Consider the following 16,159-nt stretch of genomic DNA (forward strand, 5'->3'; position numbering starts at 1 on the left):
ACTCATAGAATAATCTGAACATCTATTTTTCCCAAGAGAAAACAATCTGGCAAACCCAGCAACTACCCAAAATTGCAACCCAGTTAAATGCAACTGTACCTATGAACCTGGCCTGAAGGTGGAAGAACCTACTTTTTTGTTTTTGGGTCCCCCCGCTCCGCCCCGATCTGAATATCCGTTGTTTTTTTTTTAATACAGCTTAAATAATTATCTTTTTTGTAACATGTATTTCTCATTGGCCTATACTTTACCCGGTGGCTCTCACCCAGGGGCAATATCGCCCTTCAGAGGACATCTGTCAAAGTCAGGAGACATTTTTGGTTGTTGCAACTTGGGGGAGGGGGTTGCTACTGGCACCTAAAGAGTAGAGACTAGTGAATCTACTAAACGTCCTACAATGCACAGGACAGCCCTCCTAACAAAGAATTATCCAGCCCATAATGTCAATGGTGCCAAGGTTGAGAAACTCTGTTTTACCCTCTTCAAAAATAATCAGAATAATTGATTGCGATATAAATGTATTCATTCATTCACTCATATCACCATTAATATTTATGAATACAAAAACTGGATTCGAAATTTGAACAGTATCACCAGCTGTCCACCGCTCATTCCTCTCAGACATAACTGAGCACGTCATACTTCCCCATTTTTAGTAAGCAACCAGCACACCCCAAGCACCGCACGACAGTAGCACTGACTCCTAGGTGCTTATCTCTACTGCTCCTTACGGAAAACAACATCAGATTTACTCAATTTAAGTTCCTGGCACTGAATGCTCTAGAAATGTATTCATAATTATAAACATATTATGCACATTTGTCCACATGTGACTCTCCTTATCTTCATTCATTTGTATATGTTTATTAATTTATTGAATCAGTGATAATAATACAATCCAGAACTACGAACCTTAATTGCCTAAGAAAAAAATTTTAAATATTCCTAATTGCTGCTATAAGCTTATCTACCGTAGAGGCACTAACTAGGTCTCTTCCACCGACAGACCTCAAGGTTCTGAGGGCTCGTCAAATCATTTATTCAGACACTCCAGGGTACCCATCATTGGTGCAGACTTGGCAATCCTTTTCTTCCCGTATTGATTCACTCATTGATTCATTAATAACAATAAAATCAATATGCATTAATTTAAAAAATTAAAAAGAAGATCCTTGAATATTATTAAGATCCATCGATAAGCTTATTTTCCACAGACCTAAGAGACTACACCTTTTTTGCACCGGCTCTCACATCACATATACAGATTAACCAACTTCATTGCTTCATATCAATCCCATACTTTGTCCACACTTGCCCCTCTTTAATTTGTTCATATGTTAAACACGGCCCATGTGGTGGCCAGCCTCCAAGATGGCTCCCAATGAGTCATACCTCTTGGTATGCATAGCTTTGTGTAGTCCTCTCTGATATATAAATCACAGCTGGCCTGTGTGACCAATAGAATACTATGGAAGTGATAGTGTGTGATTTCTGAAGCTAGATTATGAAAGACATTGAAGTTTCCTCCCTCCTCTCTCTCTTGCTTGATTGCTCTGGAGGAAGTCAGCTGCCATGTTGTGAGAATACTCAAGTAGTTCTGAAAAGAGGTCGATGTGGGAAGGAACTGTGGCCATCTACCAGCAACCAGCACCAACATTCCAGCCATGTCAGTGAGCCACAGATATAGATCCTCCACCCCAAGGAAAGCCTTCAGATGACTGAAGCTCCACCTGACATCTTGATTGCTACCTCATGACCCTAAGCCAAAAGTGTCCAGTGAGCTTCTCCTGGATTCCTACCTGAAATTGTTAAGTCACTAAGGTGTAACTTGTTACACAGCAGTAGCTAACTAATACAATACATGAGCTACCACAATACCTCACCATGAGGACACTGGCACTCTCTTCCCTCTTCCTAGATGCTACCTCCTCAAGGAGTTAACGGCCTGGATATTTATCATTGAAGGAATGTTTAAATCAACTGTGGTACAAAATACAAATCAATACTAAAAAAAAAAAAATTCTGAGAACAATTAAAAACCCTCCATCGTTTTTAATGGATCTCAGTTGCACTGACTTGGATTAATTCTAAACTTTGGCTCATTTCCATCATCAGTCCCTACAAGGCATCCTTTGATTCTACTTGTATGTTCGGCCATTTATTCCTTTGACACAATTTAGTAATGAACAAACCACCTAAACCAAGGACATGAATTTTGACTGTTATTTACAACATTCTCTAAGCCTTACATAGAGGTAAGCCTTTACACAGAGGTAAAAAACCAGCATCTTTATTACTATTAAATAATTAAATCTGCTATATTGTTTTCATTCTTTGAAATAAAATGCCTACTTTATAAAGAATGGGACAACATAGATTTAACTTTTTTAATGGATTTGAGTTGTGAGGTACATTACTGAACCAAGAATGACATCGCTTTTTATGTATTGACTTATTTACAATTTAATTCTTAATACTGTAATGAACACTGTTGAATCCACTACCCAACACAAAAGTAATAAATATAACTATTAAAGCTACCCATCTTTATGCTCCCTAACCACATAGTTCACAGCCTCATTCACCTTTTTTAATGGACCATACTCGCACATTGCTGAGACTATGGCATGAAGCAATCGTCCAAAATTTATCCTAATAATATATTTATTGATTCACTCACAGTTTTATTTTATTTAATTACTCAAAGAATAATTTGTTAATCTATTCAATTTAATTTATTCAAATTTCAAGAGCAAACCCACCAGTAATGCAAAATTAAAATACCATTTCGTGTAACTGCTGATATGCACTTTGCCCAAAGTGGAACTAGTCTAGATTTCTACTGCTTTCTCTGAAAAATGGACTAATTATCATCCTTGTTTCCAGGCATATGCTCTTCACTGGCCAATGTTCTGCCTCCCTTTAAATAACTGACTAATTATTTCATTCGTTCATTCATTCATTCACTTTTAACTTACATCAGAATCAATGAAAGCCAAGATACTGGAGAAGAACAGCAACTAATACTAATGCCTTTACATACACTCACTACCCATATAGAGAGCCAACTAGATCCTTTCTAAAAAATAAAAGAAAATTCAGTGAACAGAATTAGATTAGTCACACCTACTGTCATATTCTCAATATGGGTCCATGCTTGGCCTCCTTCCAATTAAGCAATGATTTAAACAACTATTTTAAAGTAAATGATTTGTTCTTCTGAATAAAACCACCCACCAGCTACTCAACACCAATCCAAAACAACAACATAATCTCTTATGGAATAGGATATGCCCCTTATGGTAAAAGGTAAGAGAGCCTTGATCTGTTTATGTTATGGAACTTGTTTCACTGCAGACTCACATAACTGGTCTATGTGCAGGCTTCTTTGTCTTCATTTATTTGCACATCTTTATTTTTTCATGTGTTCACTCACTTATGATACAACTCATACACCATGAAGAATAAAGTTCAAGAATCAGATCCTTGGCTATTCCTAACTTTGGCTATAAGTTCCTCCTCCACAGAGTATTTTCTAATGGGCCTCAACGTTAAGAGTTTTTAATCAAAATTTTTGGTTCATTCATCTCAGAATACTCATAATTGGTCTATGCTTGACATTCTTTTCTTCTTTTGTTTGTACATTGATTGTTGCTTTATTCTTGTGAAAAATAGGAATCCTCACAACTGGACTGAAAAGCGACATCTTGATAAACTGAGAAAATATTGAAGCTCTCAAGGATTTCACTTTACTTGAATCCACAATCAACGCCTATGGAAGCAGCAGTCAAGAAATCAAATGATGTGTTACACTGGGCAAATCTGCTGTAAAAGACCTCTTTAAAGTGTTGAAAAGCAAAGATGTCACTTTGAGGACTTAGGTGTGCCTAACTCAAGCCATGGTATTTTCCATTGCCTCATATGCATGGGAAAGTTGGACAATGAATAAGGAAGACCGAAGAAGAATTGATGCCTTTGAATTACGATGTTGGCAAAAAATGTTAAATATACCATGGAGAGCCAGAAGAACAAATAAATCTGTCTTTGAAAAACATACAGCCAATTTGGCTCCTTAGAAGCAAGGATGGCAAGACTTTGTGGCACTTACTTTGGACATGTTATCAGGATGGACTAGTTCCTAGAGAAGGACATCATACTTGCTAAGGTAGAGAGGGTCAGCAAAAAAGGGGAAGACCCTCAACAACACGCACTGACACAGTGGCTGCAACAGTGGGTTCAAACATAAAATGATTGTGAGGATGGCCCAGGACCAGGCGGTGTTTCATTCTGTTGTACATAGGGTGGCTACGAGTCAGAACCAACTCAACAGCACCTAACAACAATAGCCATCTATATGCCCCCTTCTCACAGGGCTAATAGATGAGTTCCCTCTTGGCAGTGGATCTCAGGGTCGTGCATATGAATTAATCGACATGCTTTTTTCATGTTAGTCATTGGTTCATGCCTGGTCCTGTTCCATTTAAAGATGGTACAACTATACTCCACAACTAAATCACTGACAATATTGTCCATCTTCCTATGTGCTCCTCCCTCAAGAAATTAACAGCCTAGATCTTGATCAATAACCCATTACCATCGAGTCAATTCTGACTCATAGCGACCCTATAGGACAGAGTAGAGCTGTCCCATAGGGTTTCCAAGGAGCAGTTGGTGGATTTGAACTACTGACCTTTTGGTTAGCAGCCGAGTTTTTAACCATTGCTTCACCAGGGCTTCTCTTGCTCATTGGAGGGATATTTAAATGAACTGCAGTGCAAAAATAATACAAAATGTGGAACATCTCTGAAAGTGAATGAAACACCCTGCATCCTTTCTACTGAACTTTGGTAAGACTGAATTCAATTCATCATAAACCCCATTCAGAGTACACTCCCAGCACTGGTCCATGCCTCATGTTCTTTGGTTTTATTTAGGAACACATCCATGTATTACTTTGAAATAATCCAGGCAAAACCCATAAACCAACCTCCCAAACCAAGAACGTAAACTCTGTTACTTACATTGATCTTTCTCTTCTTACCCAGAGAGGTAGAAGCCAAGGTCATTATCATTAGATAATGATTAAATCAGGAGTAGAATTTTCATTTGGTGAAGTAAAATAGAAACTTGCAAAAGAAAGAAATGGCCTAAAGTTAGTTTTGTTTTTTTTTTTTAACTTTTTTAACGGTATTTTTTAAATTATTCTTGCAGTACTCAATTCATAATAAACTTGGGTCATCTCATAGTCTCATCATTGCCCCAGAATGGCACTCCTTTGCATTGTATTCTTATTAAATTTTGGTTTTTAAATAATATAATGAATGCCCACCTGAGAATAAAAACCGTACTTATCATAATTATATGTCTACATACTCCCTATTTGTAAATTTAACAGCTGGGTGATTGCTTTTAATGGACCTCACTTGTCCCAAATTGGATAAATATAAATCCTTGTTTTATGGCATATTCTCACCAATGACCCAAGAATTTTTCTGATTTATATGTCTAGTGATCCATTTATTTATTCATGTATATAATTATGCATGGAATAAATTAATAACCTACTCATTTTTCTAAATAATTGCTACACGCAAATTTCTAGGTACACTTTACCCAAAGGGGAAGGCACTTAGAGTTATATTTCTTTATCTGGACAACACTTATGTATAACAGGAATAACCATTATTTTTGCTTCGTAACACATGTTCTTCATCAGTCCATGTCCTGCCTTCTTTTGAATAGTTGATCTAGATGTGAATGTACTCACTCATTCCCTTATAACATCTTACCAATATCAATGAAAGCCAAGACACTAGATAAGAACACTGAATATCTCTCTACATGCTCACGGTCCACTGACATAACCAACTCATTTGTTTTTTTTTTTTTAAAAATAAAACTCAATGAACAGAGTTGGATTAATCCTAAATCTGATCATATGACACATTGTCAACATTGGTCCATAACTGGTCTTTTCTCAATAAGGCAATTAGGAGATACTACAATAGATCCAAATGAGATTAAGCAGATTGTAACAGAATACTATAAAATACTGTAGTCCAACAGAATTGAAAACCTAGAAGAAATGGATAAATTCCTAGAAACACACTACCTACCTAAACTATCACAAATAAAGGTAGAAATCTAAACAGACCCATAACAAGAGACTGAAGATGTCATCAAAAACTCCCAACAAATAAAAGCCCAGGACCAGATAGCTTCACTGCAGAATGTTACCAAACGTTCAGAAAAGAGTTGACACAAGTTCTACTCAATCTCTTCTGTCCGTGATCATTAGCCATTAGAAAGATGCAAATCAAAGCAACAATGAGATTTCATCTCACTCCTGCTAAAATGGCACTAATCAAAAAAAAAAAAAAAAACCCCAGAAAACAACAAATGAAGGCAAGGATGTGGGGAGATTGAAAAATTTATCCACTGCTGGTGGGACTGTAAAATGGTACAACCACTATGGAAAATGGTATGATACTTGCTCAAAAAACTAGAAATAGAACTACCTTATGATCCAGCAATTAGGTCGTCAGGCATATGCCCTAGAGACCTAACAGAAGTGACACGAACAGACATATGCACGCCTATGCTTGCTGCAGCACTATTCACAATAGAAAACAGATGAAACCTAAGCGTCCGTCCATCGACAGTGAATGTATAAACCAAATGTGTTGCATACATACAATGGAATACTAGACAGTCATAAAAAATAACGATGAGTTCTCAAAACATCTTGTAATGTGGATGAATCTGGAGGGGATTATGCTTGGTGAAATAAAGTCAATCACAAAAGGACAGATGTATATACTCTCACTTTTATAAGAAAACAAGAATAGGTATACAAACAGAGACCAATGTTCATTAGTGGCTACCTGCGATGAGGGGGAGAGGGAGAATTACTCTCCAGATAACACTGATATTTTTGGAGATTGGAAAGGTTAACATCAAATGTGGGTGAAGTATGCACAGCGTGAGCAAGGTAAATGATGTCACTGAGGAGTACACACACACAAAACGGATGTTTTTGGTAAATGCTAGGACATATATAATTTTGCAATAACAGACAAAAAATATATGCGTGGTTACGTATGTATGTAGGTATGCATATATGTATACAGGTATGTATATGTGTGAATATATACACACATATATATCTATATATATATATATGTGTCATGTGTGCATGCATATATATTCATATATACAGTAAAGCACATAGAAGGCATAGTTATGGAAACTTCTTAGACATAACCAAACACCTTGTGGGATTGGTTTTCCGGGTTTGAAGTCTTAGGACCATAGTCTCATGGGACAACTGAGACATTTGGCATTATACAGTTCATCAAGTTTCTGTTCTACATCCTATTTTGGTGATTAGTGTCTGGAGACTTAAAAGCTCCCATGTGGCCATCTACGATACAACTATCAGATTCTTCTCATCCGGAGCAAAAAAAAAAAGGGAAACCAAAGACTCAGAGAAGAAACAAGTCTATAGGACAGTCTACATGAATCAGGACCTCATCTACCTTGAGACCAGAAGAACTAGATGGTGCCCTGCTACCCAAGGACCATTTTGATCAGGGCCAGAATAGAAGGAACCTGATAAAACAGAGCTCAAATTCTTAAAAAGTCCAAACCTACTGAATTGGTTGAGACTAGAGGACTCCCTGAAACTATCACCCAGAGATACTCCATAAACCTTGAACCAAAACTACCCCATAAGGTCACCTTTTAGCTAAATAACAGATAGGCTCATAAGATAAAGAATATTACCAGTGAGTATGGCACACCTTTAAAAAATCATCTATATGTGACCAAATGGTCATCAATTAGTCTAAAGCAAAGACGAAAGGGTAAGGGGACAGGGATACCAGATGACTGGCAACATTCAGAATGGAATTAATGAGAATGTTGCCACATAGTGAAAAATATAACTAGTCCGACTGAACAATTTGTATAGTAACTGTTAGATGTGAACCTAATTTGCTGCATCAACTTCCACTGAAAACACAAAATATTATTTTTTAAAAATAATAAGGCAATTATTTAAGCAAGTGTTTATTTATGTAAACCTTTCCTCCCTTTTCTAATTAAAGCAACCAACCAACCAGTCAAAGCAACAACATGGACTCTTAGGTCCATCTGTCTAGACTGACCTATGGAAAGGGCTTTGATATATTTATCTTATGGAAATTAGTGTTTCGAATATGGATTAATAATAATCTTTGTTTTATTACACAATTTCATAATTGGCCCACATGTGACCCTCCTTGTCTCCATTCATTTATACATTTCTTTATCCATTGATGAGTTCATTTGGCAAAGAGCTTAGCTTTTCTCTTTTTACAGTGGACCTCAGAGTTCCAGATAGGGATTAATCACAGTGTCAGATTCAGACCCGACCCCCACCCTAGGAGTCATCATTGGTCCAGACTTTGCACTTTTTCTTCAGTCCTTTATCCCTTTACGGATTCATTCCCTGATCCAATAATAATACAATCAACACATATGGATCACAATATCTCAAGAATAAGATCCTTGAATATTACTAATACCTACCCATACGCTCACTTCTCATACATTAGTTCTCTTTTCACAATGGTCCTCAGTGTGGCACATCTGAATCAATCAACACGCCTTCTTCATAACAACCCTTTACTCATCACTGGTCCATATGGGCCCCCTCCTTCCATTAACCTGCATATAGTTTAAAGATGGGACAATAAGCAACCATGATGCCACTATTTTTCCCTAGACCAAGACGACTGACAATATCTTCCAATGTGCTCCCTCTCAAGTAGATCTTTTGAAGTTAGAAATGTTGACATCAACTGTGATATAAATATAAAAGCCAATAGTAAACAGCCCTGAAAATGGGTGAAACACCTTCCATCTTGTTTTTTAGGAGTCATCAGTTGTACAGAATTAAATAAAATATCATTATGCTAGGTTCATAGTATATTCCCATCATTGGCAATGTACGATATTCTTTAATTTTATAATTTGATGTAGCTATTTATTACTTTGATAATTGTATGTAGTTATCTACCACTTTGGAATATTTCAGTGAAAACCCATGAACAAATACCCTTAATCAAGAACATAAACTTTGAATGTGACTCACATCAATATTTATGCTTCTTGAACACAGAGGTATCAGCCAATCTTCATTGTTTCATATTGATTAAATCAGCTATGGTAGGTTAAGTCCATGGTGAAAGGCAGGTTTTAAAAATAATGAAAAAGCAGAAGGTTAGGTATTTTTAAGGAATATTACTTATGCAGTTCAAGAGCAGACTGCACATAAAACTTGAATGAAGACAAGGAAGGCCACACACGAACTAAGACCAAATGAAGATATAAAACTTCCTTCATTTCATTGACCCAAGAATGTCACTACTTTTTACTTACTCAATTATTTGATTTTCATTTTAAACAATATAATGAACACCATTGAATCCACTAATCTGACCCACAAATAAGATGGATGATCATTAAAAATATCTGTCCAAACACTTTACTGAGTAAGGTCTACATCATCATTTTAATGGACATTTCTTCTGCAGATTAGATAAATTTAAATTCTTATTTCACAGAATATTCTTAACAATGGCCTGTGCTTGGCTCTACTTTATGTTTTCACTCATTCACTTATTTAATTACTCCTGGAATAATTTTATCATTTGTTCATGATGTAAAGAAATGGTAAAATGGACAGCGACCCAGAACTGAAATACTATTATGTGCAAGTGCCTATGTGTACATTATCCAAAGTGGGGAAAGGCCTCGATGTTCTAAAATATGGATATCAGTTGTATAAAACAGGGTAATCATTATTCTTATTTCGTAACAAGGCTCTTCATTAGTGTTTAATTTGTGACATTTTAACTAAGATATGAACATATTCATTCACTTATAATAATATATAATTATAATATGTCATTATTATAATTATAATTCATTGGACCCAAACCCTGAATAATATGAACATTTGATCATATGCTCATTGCCCATAATAAATTATATTAATCATAACTCTTGTCATGTGACATATTCCCATCATGAGAATGCTTGCCGTTCATGATTGCCCTGTTTTAATTAGCTATTTAATTATTTGGGCAAACATTTTGCCCTTTTCTAAATGAAATAAACAATCGCCAATCCATAATGACAACGTTTAATTTTGCACACATCTATCTGCTCCCTGGTGAAAGGGGTTAAAAACCTTAATCTATTTATTTTACTAGGCCTCAGTGCTTCAGAAATCCATTAATAATTCATAATTTCACAATGGGTGGCTTTCCTTGCCTTCATTCATTCCCTCATTTCTTTCTTTATTCATGCATTACTTCATTATAATAAGAAACAAAAACCATAACCAAGGAATACAAAACCCCAAGAACAAGACCCTGAATATTCTTATCTTCTACCGTAAGTCCCTTTACTACAGAGACAATAACTAGATGTCTTCTCGTAATAGACCTCAGAGTTAATGGGTTTAATCAAAATCATAGATTCAGACACCCCAGGATACTCATCATTGGTCAAGACATGGCACTTTTTTTCTTCTTCATTCATATTTTTCTGACTGGATTTATCCTTAGATGCATAAATTATAATACAACGAACATCTATGGATCATGAATGCTAAGAACAAGATGCATGACTGTGATTGCATGTATGGACTAATCAACAAACTTCATGTCCATCACATGTTGTTCACTGCTACTTGCTTATCTGTCTTTGCATTTTTAAGACAGTACAATGAACAACCAGGAACCTACCACTTTACCCCACAACTAGAACACTGACAATACTTTACATCTTCCTAAGGGCTCCCTCCTCAACGATTTAACACCCTAGAACTTTATCAGTACAGAATATTTTTAATTGTGGTACAAAATAAAATAGAATACTAGGCAAACTGTGAAACCAAATGAAACACCCTCCAACTTTGTTTTTAATGGATCTCGGTTGTACTAAAATGGATTGATCTTAATCCCAGCATTGGTCCACGCATGGTATTCTTTGATTTCATGTTTGCAGTCATTTATTCCATTGAGGTAGTTCCATGGACCACATGAATAACCCCTTCCAAACCAAGAACACGAACCCTCTTACTTACTTAAGTCCCTCTGCTCCTCATCCACAGAGTGACTGCAGAGATCTTCATCACTGAATAATGAATAGGCCAGGTTTGGTGTACTGATCCTGTGGAGTAAAAGGCAGATCCTAAAATATCGAAGCAGGGTAGATGTAAATACCTTAAGGGGCCTTAGTCCTCCTTTACTAATTTTATCATAAGCCTCTATTTTCATCACGTTTCCATCATTGGCCCAAGAACGGCCTTCTTTTTAGTAATGACATATTTAATTATCAATTTATCTAATATAATGACAACAGCTAACTATAATTCCCAGCAAAAAAATAATTTTTTTTAAAGAACTTATTTCTTATTAATTGTTTCAAATTCTGTCTATTAAGCCCCACCCACATAGCTAAGAGTCTAGATTCTCTTTCTCTTTTTTTTTTTTAAATGGAATTGGATAAATTTAAATCCTTATTTCCTAATCTACTCTGGCCAATGGTCCATGTTTGGCCCTGTTTTATAAATTTATTCATTTATTTGTCTATTCTGTTCAAATTTTCATTTTCTAAAATATGAACAGAATAGACAAATAAATGAATAAAATATGGTCTAAAATACTATTACAAGCAATAGTCTCTACATTCTTTACCTAAAGTGGGCAGAGTCCCAATCCCTTTCTATCTCCATGGACATTAGTAGAGAAGAGCAGGAGTAATTATAAACTTTCTTTAATGACACACGATCCTCATTGGTACGTTTGCCTTCTTTTAAACAATCAATAATAAATGGGAGCCTCTTCCTTCATTCACCTGTATTAATACCATCAGTATTTGTGAACCCACATACCCTGGGCAAAAGCCCTGACTAACACTAATATCTGCCCAGAATCTCAATACCCACAGAAAAATGAATAGATGTTATTTTTAAAAAAATAAAAGTCATTGAACAGAACTGGTTTTAATCATAACTGTCATATAACCTATTCTTAACATTGACCCATGATGGGTCCTGATTCAGTTAGGTAGCTCTGTAATCAAGTATTTATTATGTAAACCTTTTCTCTCTTCTTAATAAAATTAACACCTGCCAACCCAAAAACAACACTGACTCTTGTTTTGGGGTTGGCAGGTGTTAATTTTATTAAGAAAAGCGTGCACACGTATGTACCTTAACAATGTGATAACAGCCTTGAGGTATTTACTTATTTTACTCAGCTCCTCAGAAATATTTGTAATAATAATTTACATCTCATTTAATCATCTCATAATTGGTGCATGTCTAGCTCCCTTTGCCCGCATTCGTTGATACATCTCTTTTTTTAATTCATGCATTACTGTGCTAATAATGATAGGATCCATACCTATGATCTAAAAAAGCCCAAGAGCAAGATACCTATATTCCCTACTTCAACTATAAACTCATGTCTCACCAAGGCAGTCGGTTAAGTTTGCTTTTATAATGAACCTCGGAGTTATAGAGTTTAACCAGAACACTTGATTCAGACACCCCAGGATACTCATCATTGGTCCAGCTTTGAAATTTTTTTTATTCATTTGTACATTGGTTTATTGATTCATTTTTTGATTGACTAATAATTGTTGTGTCATCTGCATAACAAGGTTGTTAATGAGTCTTCCTCCAATCCTGATGCCCTGTTCTTCTTCATATTGTCCAGCGTCTCGGATTATTTGCTCAGCATACAGATTGAATAGGTATGGTGAATGTCTACGACCCTGGCTCCCCCCTTTCCTGACTTTAAACCAATCAATATCCCCTTGTTCCATCCGAACAACTGCCTCTTGATCTATGTCAAGGTTCCTCATGAGCTAGTGGCCACTATATTGGACGGCACATACCTGTAGGCTAATTTCCCATAGAAATAAAACACTAGGTTCTATTCTACAATGAATCTAACTGGGGCACATGAATATTGTTTGATATAGTGCTAGAAGACTACACAGGAGCTGCAACAACGGACTCAAACATGCCAATGATCATGAAGATGGCGCTAGACAAGGCAACATTCCAGTCTGTTCTACATAAGGTTTTTTTTTTTTTTTAAGAAACTATTGAGTCACAGAGGAAATCAAAGATGAAATTAAAAAAATACTTAGAATCAAATGAAAATGAAAACACAACATATCAAAACTTTTGGGACAGAGCAAAAGCAGTGCTCAGAGGGAAATTCACAGCAATAAATCCCTACATTAAAAAAAAAACAAAGATCCAAAATCAGTAACTTACGTCGACGAGTTGAACAAATAGAACAGGAAGAACAAAAGAAGTGCAAAAAAAGAAAGGAGATAATAAAAATCAGAGCAGAAATAAATAAAACAGTAAAACAACAGAAAGAATCAACAAAACCAGAGTTGGTTCTTTGAAAGAATCGGTAAAATAGACAAACCACTGGTTAGATCGACAGAAGAAAAAAATGAGAAGAGACAAGTAACCAAAATAAGAAATGAAATTGGAGACATTACAACAGACGCAACTGAGATAAAGAGGATCACAACAGAATACTATGAAAAATTGTACTCCAACAAATCTGAAAACCTACATGAAATAGACAAATTCCTAGAAACATTCTACCTACCTAAACTAATACAGATGGAGGTAGAAAATCTAAACAGGCCCATAACAAAAGAAGAGATTACAGATGGCATCAAAAAAACTCCCAAGAAATAAAAGCCCAGAATCAGACAGCTTCACTGGGAAATTTTACCAAACATTCAGAGAAGAGTTGACAACACTTCTACTCAAACTCCCTAACTCCTATGCAGCCAGCATCACCCTCATGCCAAATCGAGGCAAAAAAATCACAAAAAAAGAAAATTACAGACCAATATAAGGGTTGTCTTATCCCTCACGAATATAGATGCAAAAATTCTTGAAGAAAATTCTAGCCAAGAGAATTTAACTACATATCAAAAGAATCATAGACCATGATCAAGTGGGATTCATATTAGGAATGCGAGGGTGGTCCAACATGAGAAAATCAATCAGTATAATTCAGCACATAAACAAAACAAAGGAAAAGAACTGCACATCATATCATCTCACTTGATGCAGAAAAGGCATTTGATAAAATCTAACACCCTTTCCTGATAAAAACTCTCACCAAAATAGGAATAAAAGGATAATTTCTCAACATAATTAAGGGCATATATGAAAAACCAACAGCCAACATTATTCTCAATAGAGAAAGACTGAGAACCTTCCCCTGGAGAAAAGGAACAAGACAAGGGTGGCCATTATTACCTCTCTTATTCAATATTATACTGGAATTCCTAGCCAGAGCAATAAGGCAAGAAAGAGAAATAAAATGTATCCAAATTGGAAAAAAGAAGTAAGACTACCTTATTCACAGATGACATGATCCTACACATACAAAAGCCTGAAGATTCCTCAAAAAAAACTGCTGTGTCTGATAGAAGAATTCAGCAATATTGCAGGGTACAAAATCAACACACAAAAATCAGTTGAGTTCCTTTATACTAACAAAGAGTATTGGGAGATGAAATCAAGAAAACAATACCACTTACAACAGCTCCAAAAATGATAAAATACTTAGTAACTAACCTAACTGGGAACATAAAAGACTTGTACAATGAAAATTACAAAACACTACAAGAGACTAAAAGAGACCTATGTAGATGGGAGTGCATTCCGTGCTCATGGATTACCCATAAAAACTACCCATTGCCATCATGGATTAGAAGATGCAATATAGTGAAAAATGTTAATACTACCTAAGGCCATCTACAGATACAATGCAACCCTGATACAAATCCCACCAACTTTCTTTTCTGAAATGGAAAAACTAATGACCGACTTTATACAGAAAGGGACGAGGCCCCAAATAGCCAAAGCTCTATTGAAGAAGAAAGTAGGAGGCCTCACATCCCTGATATCAAAGCATACTATTCAGCCACTGTAATCAAAACAGCCTGGTATTGGTTTAATGATAGACACATAGGCCAGTGGAATAAAATTGTGTACCCAGAAATACATCCATCCGTTTATTTACAACTGATTTTTGACAACGGGTCAAAATCCATTCAGTGAGGAAGAAACAGTCTCTTTAATAAATGGTGCAAGTAAAACTGGATATCCACTTGCAGAAAAATGAAACAGGACCATATACAATAACTAACTCAAAATGGATCGAAGACCTAAATGTTAAACCTAAAGATAGAAAGCTCCTGGAAGAAAACAGAAAAAACTATGGGACCTAATTCTTAAAAATAAAAATAATAATAATAATTAGCTAACAAACATAACTACAAATGTATGAATAGCAGAAGAAAAACAGATAACCATGACCTCATAAAAATTACATTTATGCTCATCAAATGACTTTATCAAAAGAGTAGAAAGACAACCTACAGACTGGGGAAAAAAAATCTGTAAAAATGACACATCTGATAAGGGTCTAATCTCTAAAATATATAGAAAACTTTAACAGTGACAACAAAAAGACAAGCCAATTAAAAAATGAGCAAAGGACATGAACAGATATTTCACCAAAGAGGACATTCAAGAGGCCAACAAACACATGAACAGATGCTCAAGGTCATTGGCCATTTAGAGAGATGCAAATCAAATCCACAATGAGATACCATCTCACCCCAGCTAAAACAGCACTGATTTAAAAAAAAAAAAAAACAGATAACAAATGTTGTAAGAATGTGGGGAGATTGGAACCCTTATCCATTGCTGGTGGGACTGTAAAGTGGTAAAACCACTATGGAAAATGGTATGGTGCTTCCTCAGAAACTAGAAATAGAACTACCTTATGATCCAGCAATCCCACTCCTAGGTATATATCCTAGAGACCTAATAGAAGTGACATGAACAGATATATGCACACCTATGTTAATTGCAGCATTATTCACAATAGCAAAAGAATGGAAATAGCCTAACAGTCCTTCAATGGATGAATGGATAAGCAAAATTTAATACATTCATACAATGGAATACTACACAGCCATAAAGAATAATGATGAATCTGCGAAACATATTATAATATGGATGGATCTGGAGGACAAAATGTTGAGT

The 16,159-nt window shown here is 35.7% G+C and overlaps 1 long non-coding RNA gene, 2 other non-coding genes and 1 pseudogene across 13 annotated transcripts in view; all 4 read right to left on the minus strand.

Annotated features, from left to right (window-relative positions):
- LOC126084102 (uncharacterized) overlaps window positions 1–16,159 on the minus strand; it is a 66,888-nt gene that overhangs the window by 32,011 nt on the left and 18,718 nt on the right. For 9 of the 11 annotated variants that reach the window (XR_007518939.1, XR_007518937.1, XR_007518936.1 and 6 more), the window contains exons 4-7: window positions 11,138–11,223; window positions 9,137–9,205; window positions 8,572–8,709; window positions 4,691–5,126 (exon numbers count right to left, since the gene is read on the minus strand). This is a non-coding gene — a long non-coding RNA (uncharacterized LOC126084102). The remainder of the gene's footprint in view (window positions 1–4,690; window positions 5,127–8,571; window positions 8,710–9,136; window positions 9,206–11,137; window positions 11,224–16,159) is intronic. The other 2 variants (XR_007518938.1, XR_007518940.1) reach the window with 2 other exon arrangements.
- Window positions 8,361–8,443, minus strand: LOC126084847 (uncharacterized; annotated as a pseudogene).
- Window positions 10,489–10,560, minus strand: LOC126084855 (small nucleolar RNA SNORD113/SNORD114 family). Its single transcript, XR_007519090.1, has one exon. It is a non-coding gene; the product is annotated as a small nucleolar RNA SNORD113/SNORD114 family (small nucleolar RNA).
- LOC126084854 (small nucleolar RNA SNORD113/SNORD114 family) lies at window positions 12,560–12,631 on the minus strand. The gene has a single exon (XR_007519089.1). It is a non-coding gene; the product is annotated as a small nucleolar RNA SNORD113/SNORD114 family (small nucleolar RNA).

Source organism: Elephas maximus, chromosome 10 (genome assembly GCF_024166365.1).
Source record: "Elephas maximus indicus isolate mEleMax1 chromosome 10, mEleMax1 primary haplotype, whole genome shotgun sequence".
Lineage (NCBI taxonomy): Eukaryota > Metazoa > Chordata > Mammalia > Proboscidea > Elephantidae > Elephas > Elephas maximus.